The 8,714-nt window shown below is 37.4% G+C and overlaps 1 long non-coding RNA gene across 1 annotated transcript; it reads right to left on the bottom strand.

The window, feature by feature from the left end:
* Positions 1–5,918: 5,918 nt before the first annotated feature.
* Positions 5,919–8,685, bottom strand: LOC107554100 (uncharacterized). The gene is made up of 3 exons (XR_001605030.1): positions 7,348–8,685; positions 6,300–6,328; positions 5,919–5,986 (listed from the first exon to the last, which is right to left on the bottom strand). It is a non-coding gene; the product is annotated as an uncharacterized lncRNA (long non-coding RNA).
* Between the last annotated feature and the right edge of the window lie 29 nt (positions 8,686–8,714).

The following is an 8,714-nucleotide window of genomic DNA, read 5'->3' on the forward strand; positions in this document are numbered from 1 at the left end:
GAGATGCTGGATACAGTTTGAATTTAGAACGAATTTTACATGCCTAATACTTCCCTTTTTTTTTTTTTTTTTTTTTTTTACCTGTGCACCATATCGACAGCCGAATGATTATCTGCACTAAACGTGAGGAAATTCATTGGTTTATTTTAATAGGACTGTGAGGATTTTAAAGTGTGTGTGTGTGTGTGTGTGTGTGTCAAATCGCATGCCACTGATTTAATTTTTCGTTATGTGGAAAGGATTAAGTTTTTGCTCCTCCTTAATAAACCGTAAATGTGTGTGCGCGCGTGCAGGGGTGTAAAAACTGAACTAGGCTATGTTCATTTGGTCTTTAGAAAACATACAATCGTTTGAAGGTCTTTTGTGCGAACTTGTTAAAAGCCACGGCACCGCAAAATTTCTTAAATATTTATTAACGCATTTGATCAGGTCGTAATTGAATGCGCTCGCGATAATTGCTTCCCAGCAGAATCTCCGCGCGCTCTGGAGCACAAGAGCGTTTCGCCAAAAGAACCCGGTCCCGGAGCGATATCGCCGCCTCTGATTCGGTAATGACGGGGTGGGTCTGGGTTAATGGGTCAAAAGCAGGAGGGAGGCAGCCGTCAGGCACCGGGCCAGTAAAGAAATAGCTGGAGAAAAACAAGGGCTCGGCAAAGCTGTTTAGATGAACGTGTTCGAACAGAAAAAGTTTTCTTTTGGTCGATTAAGCAGCGGATAGAACGAATGTACACAACCCATTCGACTTTAATCAGCTTCAGTGTTTTTGTGTGCTAATTACTGATGTGTTGGCCTGGCAGCTGAATCAACACCTGGCTCAGGAGAACATTACGCGTATTTGTTTTACTGTGCTCGCATTGAGACGCCACCGCAGCTCAGCGACACATGAACACGAATGGATTTGTACGATTTGCATCAAACAAACATTTGCGTCCTGTCTGCCTGGGGAATAATTTGAGGCGGACACTCCCTCGCGTGGAGCACCTGCTTAAGCCCGAGGGGTGAGAAAGAGAAACCTTTAGGGCCTGTTCGTTCCAACACTTTCAACTGACGCTGGCATAATTCTGGCGAGGCGAATCCATGTCCATTAACTCCGAGAGCTTGTCAGTTATTTTACACTCTATTAGTAACAGCCAACAATGTTTGGACGCAATGCTACCGGAATAAATCATGCTCCAGTCTTCAGATGTTTCGTCCTTATAGCCTACACTTGTTGTCCGGCTACATATAATATTTCACGGGGTTTCTAAAACCTTTAATAACAGCCTCTTACGTCGTCATTTAAGCACTCATCAACTGCCAAAGTTCATCCAATGTTACTCATATTTTGAAATAGGCCTAGAATGCTTTTCGAAATGTAAAGCCCGGCATGTGACGTTATTTTAAATCCAAGTCGAGTTGAATGGTAGGGATACAAGTAAGAGGAACATTCTTCTCATAATAATTTAGCTTACACTTTTTAACTAATGAAAAATAAAAGAAAAAAATTGAATTAAAAAATGGTAAAAAGTATAGGCTATATAGTAAACAACGATAAAGTGATTAAACCGTCTCACTTAACCTGTATTGGTCCGATATTTTTCATTTCAAATTTCCGTTCTGAGAACTATCTCAGCTGTTATATTGTCATTTACTCAACCAGAATATATTGTTTAATCAGTTTTCACCTGGAGGGCATCTGCCTTCGACAGAAGTTTGAGTTATAGGCTAATACTATAGGCTACCACAACTCAACTACAATATAGGCTATACTGAGAACGCTTTACGTTCATTTTAGTCTCATTTTCAAATATTTGATTAGCCTATTATTATTATTATTTGAATAAAAACTGTGTTAATGATTCACACTATACGAATACAATTATTTAAACTAAAAGAAAGAGAAACTATTAGAGCAAAAAGCTTGAGAAGCTAACTTCCCTCAGTCAAGTATTTGTTTTGAAGGTGTCCTCTAAACGTAGAATTTTCTCTCATATCGTGAAGCGGATAGGACGCTTCCATTACTGCTGTGTGAGGCAATCCATGCTCATATGTCCAAATGTCATCCGAGTGGGACTGCTCGTCCACAACTGGCACCATATTATTACATGTGAAAACTGTAAAAGAGATTACTGACCAAAACCATTAATGGGAAAACGGACGTGTGATGAGCGAAGGGTTTGCTGAGATGGTGAGATGCTGACTCCAGGCCTCCGAGAGTTACAGAAACGCTGAGGGTGGGAAAACCACCAGAGGGATTTATTCCTACAGTATTGACGCGGAGGTGTTAGGAACAGATGACAGACGGCGTTATGGCACTTGGTCAGGATGGACACTTGCTGAGCTCATAATATAGCTTTATCTTTAACTCCGTAGCTGACCATATATTCACAGTTTAGGTAGGCTACAGACTGTAGCTCCTATTAAACTATAACCTTTTAAGTTATTTGGGTCAACGTATTAGCGATTTATTAAGTTTGGTGTGTTAACGAAGTTATTCATTCCTTTAAAAAAAAGATTCATACACTCTAAAAAATGCTGGGTTGTTTCAACCCAATGTTGGGTCAAATATGGACTACCCCAGCTGTTGGGTTAAAAAGCGAATTTAAAAATGTAACCCAAATTTAACCCAACAGCTGGGTTAGTCCATATTTGACCCAACATTGGTTTAAAACAACCCAGCATTTTTTAGAGTGTACAGTCACTTGAATACAACTCTTCAATAAAATTTATTTTTATTTTCAAAAAAATTCAAACGATCTAATTAAATGCTGAAATAATTTCAAAAAGTGCTTGTTTTTAAAGAAGCAGTGAAGAATTGTATTTAACTCCGTAGCTGACCATATATTCACAGTTTAGGTAGGCTACAGACTGTAGCTCCTATTAAACTATAACCTTTTAAGTTATTTGGGTCAACGTATTAGCGATTTATTAAGTTTGGTGTGTTAACGAAGTTATTCATTCCTTTAAAAAAAAGATTCATACACTCTAAAAAATGCTGGGTTGTTTCAACCCAATGTTGGGTCAAATATGGACTACCCCAGCTGTTGGGTTAAAAAGCGAATTTAAAAATGTAACCCAAATTTAACCCAACAGCTGGGTTAGTCCATATTTGACCCAACATTGGTTTAAAACAACCCAGCATTTTTTAGAGTGTACAGTCACTTGAATACAACTCTTCAATAAAATTTATTTTTATTTTCAAAAAAATTCAAACGATCTAATTAAATGCTGAAATAATTTCAAAAAGTGCTTGTTTTTAAAGAAGCAGTGAAGAATTGTATAACAATCATTAATTATTATTGTTGTAGTTTATAAATGCGTTTTGCTGGTACAGGAATAAGAAAATGTTGATATATATTGCAGAAAAAATATGACCTATTTGAACAAATGTAATTGAAAAACTTTTTTTTAACTTTTTTAGTTCACATTTTTAGTCAATTCAAAAAAAGGTAAATTGTGATATGGAATGATTTTCTTTATATGGAAGAAAGAAATATAAACACACAAAAAGTTTTAATGTGATAGAGACTGGAACAGATCTCTCCGGTAATGTATAGGCTACCATGTTTTACCACTCAAGTGTTGGCTGACAAAACAGTACAATCCAATCTGAGTGGTGACATAATTGATCTTAATAGCAGCAATTAAAATGGGAAGAGTTAATTAACTCTTAATTGAGCTGAGAACAGTTTGTCCAGTTCATTTTTCTCATATCAAGTGACCAGACTGACATCACCTCACTGTCTGAAAGAAGGCGCTCAGTTGAACCCTGAGGCCTGGCGTGGGCTAGTGAGTACTGAAAACCAGTTTGCTCTCTGCTTACAGCCCGCCAGGAAATAAACACTAACAGTGGATGACTGTTTGTATGTGCAGATTGGTGGAGTATAACAGCTGCTTGAATTAGATGTCAGATCGTTGATGAACTATGAAGAACACCAGGCCCTTGATGCTCACAGAAACTCATGAACACTAAACTTACCATAGCATTAGTAAAACTTCTGCACTTGTACCATTGGTTATAAAGTTAACATTTTTTAATATTAAAAGAAAATATCAGAAGCATGAACTCATGGCCATGACTGTAATACTGCAAAATACACAAACATGATCAGATCATCTAAGCTTCTATATCATAACTCATTAAAAGAAACTAACAATGGTTCTTGATGTTATGAAATAAGCTCATCTACCAAACCCAATTATGTGCCAATCAAATTTCAGCATCTTTGCCAAAAAAGACTGTTCGATCCAAAACATTTTCTTAGTTTGACAACACAGGATTACAAGGTTGTCATTCACAGAAAAACTGTGATCTCTCAAATAATCCTATGTGATTATACATTTTTAAGATTTAGTCTGAGCTGTTGAAAATGGTTCCTGGCACACAATCAGTGACAGGAGGCCAGACTAATTAAAAAAACAATATGAATATAATTCAAATAAGACAGATGCCTCTTGAAAACTGCTAGAAAATCAGATTAAGACATTAATAATAGTGAGTTGTCTGAACAATTATCATAATAAATGCACAAATAAAATGCACAGACACTCTATATATTATATTATATATATATATATATATATATATATATATATTAGATCAAAAGGGTGCTTCTACTAAATACTGAGCAAAGGGTCTGAATACTTAGGACCATGTGATATTTCAGTTTTTCTTTTTTAATAAATCTGCAAAAATGTCAACAATTCTGTCTTTTTCTGTCAATATGGGGTGCTGTGTGTACATTAATGAGGAAAAAAAATTAACTTAAATGATTTTAGCAAATGGCTGCAATATAACAAAGAGTGAAAAATTTAAGGGGGTCTGAATACTTTCCGTACCCACTGTATATAACATGTATTCACTCTTAAAAATAAAGGATCCAAAAGGTTTTTTTTCCACAGTGAAGATGTTAAAGGTTCTTTCAAAAACCATAGACGTCAATAAAGAAGCTTTATTTTTAAGAGTGTACAACATATTACAACAGACAGTTACATGTAAAGTGATGTTTAAAATATGCTATGATACGGTGACAACAGAATGTAACTGATTTTTCCTGAAAATGTGCAAAGAATAAGCAACAGACGGACATAAAAACAGAGGTGACAACACAAAAGCTTCCTCTCCTGACCCGTCCTCAATTTACAGCATTAATTCATATTTATATAGCTTGTATATATACACTTTTAAAAAATCCTCTTAGAATGCAAAGTAAATAGATTACGATACAGTGAGGGATTATGGATGGCTGGGTGCTGTCAGATTAAGTTCGGCGAGCAGGCCGGCGACAGTTCTGACACGGCCGCTGTGTATGTAGACTGTGGGGGGAAAACGGCAGCCTCCTCTTTAGAGACACGCACTGCGTATCCCTCTGCATTTCTTCTGCATGTAATCTCATACACCAAACAGGTGGAGAATTAAACCCAGCCCACAAGCCACACCACTGATCCTGTGATCAAGAACAGGGATACTACTGTGGCCTCTGTGCCACCATTCTCAAAGAAAGTGAAGTGTTACTAAAATAAATAAAAAACCCTCTTTGCACAGACTCTCAAACATCCATTTTGATAGTATGATAGTGACTGGCACGAGCCAGAGTGGTTAGGCAATATATGTAACAGAGAAAGGAAGAACCGTGAAAAAGTAGGTTAGAAAATGTTTTCACTCAACGAGACTGTGCAGTACTGGCCATAAACAGGATTTTACAACCCCTTTTCCAAAATAGAGTGTGACAAATTATGTGACATGAAATTCTTTAACAAACACTGTGCATCAATCTAAAAAAGTAATCAAAACCGAATCAAAAGAATTGCAAAAATATGTTTTATTTAAAAGTAGTTTTTATAGTTTAAGCACATTTAATCTGTTACACTGGTTCTTTCAGTAAAAAAAAAGTATTCTATTGTAAAAAAAATAAATAAAAAAATACTAAAACCTATTAATTGTACAAAATATGTCTATTTACACTAAACCAAAATGAATAACTTTCAGTTTCCCCTCCTCAGACACCTAAAAGTCACAAAATATGAATATCATTATTACAACTATCAGCAACAACTGCAGTAATAGATATTAAATATTTCGTTTAATACAATCATTAATTTTTTTTAGAAGTGAAAACATGACAAAGATATATATAATAAACAAAAAGTACTACTTTTCACAGAAAAATTCTGCTCAGTTTTAGATATCATATACCTGGCAGAACTGATTTGTCTACATGCATCAATTATAGAACAGTAAATGTTGCTCATACAAAAACTTAACACCACAGTGTATCATTTTAAAGTAAGCAATATACCATAGAAATTTAAATCATTACCTGGGTGTTCCGGTCAACAAGGTTGATTTCTAAAGAGAGAAAAACATTAAGAAAAACTTACTTAACAAGTGAAAATCACATCGTGTCTTAAAAAGCATCTTAAAACATTTAAAGATCTACTTCAACCCATCTGCTTTGCATGTCACAGCGCCACCTTTCTGCATCCACACGGCAGAACTGATTTGTCTACATGCATCAATTATAGAACAGTAAATGTTGCTCATACAAAAACTTAACACCACAGTGTATCATTTTAAAGTAAGCAATATACCATAGAAATTTAAATCATTACCTGGGTGTTCCGGTCAAGGTTGATTTCTAAAGAGAGAAAAACATTAAGAAAAACTTACTTAACAAGTGAAAATCACATCGTGTCTCAAAAAGCATCTTAAAACATTTAAAGATCTACTTCAACCCATCTGCTTTGCATGTCACAGCGCCACCTTTCTGCATCCACACCTGAATCAGGTGATCAGATGAGCGCCAATCACTCAGTAATCTTGCGTAAATGTACTGTATGTACGAGTGGGTGGAAGTGTTGAGTTCAAGCATCCTCTGCAGCTCAACTGGAGGAGGGTTCTCCATGGTAAATTATGACTGTGCCATTAACATTCAGGATTATGCATGTATTAAAATTCTGATGTAAATGTCTGTAATAGCCTACAGTCTTTACTGTCCAATAAATATGTATGGGAAAAAGTTTAATTATTCTGTGGACAGAAAAGAATAAAACATTCATGTTTTAGGATGATTAGCTAAGTACAATACAAGCAGAAAAAAGGCAGTCAACTTGAACCTATTTTTGAGAGGGCAAAACAGAAGGAAAGATATCACTCTCAGGGCATTAATGAGAGAATAATCTACGGCAGTAGAGCTCTGTGTAAAACACAAAGTCAATATAAATTATAACCATAAAGCTCAATGTGAAAAACAAGCTGTGCGCCTTGATCCAAATACTGAGTACACAGTAGTCATTCAACCCTGTTACTTTTGTATCTACTTTGAGAACTGTATTTACTCAAGCGGACTTGTATTCAAAAGAACACACCTGTGTGTTTCCAAGGCCAGGTGCGATGACTTGTGAGGGTGTTCGAGAAGTCATCTGTAGCCTCAGAGGTTGACGTTTCTCCAGCCCTATTGCAGACAAAAAGAGACGAGAATCATGTTTTTCATACATGACTGACTAAAGAAATCTCTCTTACCCTATACAGTCAGACTCAAGAGCAGGTTTACATGTGCACTGCTAACCCTGAATGCTATATGGAAATATTCTGGTCGTCTGCATTCAGAAAGATGGAGGTATGAATGCTTCACAGGATCCAGCATTACTATCCTGTTCACACTAATAGCAATGTGTATTAGCATTCACAGCAGACGGACCTGGATCTCTTTCACACATCAGGTCCGACCCTCAACAGGGTGAAGCTACGTGTGGAAGTCAGGCCTTTCCTGGGGATTCATGGGTATTCCAAAAAACACGCTGCCACTGTGCAGCATGCCGTCAAATCCAGAAAGCATGTAAGATAGCGTGAATGTTATCAGTCGTATTGTGGGCTGTGCGATTTAGGTTTTCTGCGGCGACTGGCGATGGCCAATTTCTGTGCTTTTTTCCCCATTTCCTTTAGTGATGCATGGTGCTTACAAGGAATCGAGGGAGGAGGAGTAAATGAGGCCTACGGGGCGCAGCCCACACCATACAAACAAGCGAACAAACACATACACATCGCTATGCATGCACAGATGCAAAAAGTGTCACGAGTCCAAGAGCTGGAACGCGTCTCTCTGAGTGCGCTGTGTGTGTGTGTGTGTGTGTGTGTATGCGAGAATGAAAGGATACGTCAACAGATGTGTGTCGGGATGTTTTCCAGATATCCGCATCTTTGCCTCTCTCCCTGCGCAGTGCTGGATTTAGTACAACCGACAATGATGCCACCAAGTCATTGTACTCCTCTCGCTCACTCGCCCGATCTTTTTTTTCTTTGCCAGCACAACGCAGGCATGAAGCTCGAATCGGTGTCTCTAAGCCTTATTGGCTCGGCATAAGAAACAATAAAAATTCATCGGAGACCAGATTAGTCTGGTTAAATAGAATAAAAAAACAAAAAACAAACACAAAAAGTGAAAAATGAGAAGAGGATTTCCGCTCTCGCTCTCGACTGCTATTTATCTGGGTGGAAGCATCACCCTCTGATGTCTTGTATGCGGCCATGTAGCAGTACAGGCCTGAAAACTGGGATTCAGGCTGCCAAATTACCCAAAACTCCTTATTTTATGTTTTAAAAACCCTTTAATCCCACTCCATCCTCTTTGGGCCGTCCGCTCGGAACTAGCTGATGGGAGAGGGAGGATTTGAAGGAGATTGAGGGAGCTTAAGTGGGACAGAAAGAAAAAGAGTCAGCATAAAGCCAATGGTCC

This window comes from Sinocyclocheilus grahami, unplaced genomic scaffold (genome assembly GCF_001515645.1).
Source record: "Sinocyclocheilus grahami isolate Dianchi unplaced genomic scaffold, SAMN03320097.WGS_v1.1 scaffold18.1, whole genome shotgun sequence".
In the NCBI taxonomy this organism is placed as follows: Eukaryota; Metazoa; Chordata; class Actinopteri; order Cypriniformes; family Cyprinidae; genus Sinocyclocheilus; species Sinocyclocheilus grahami.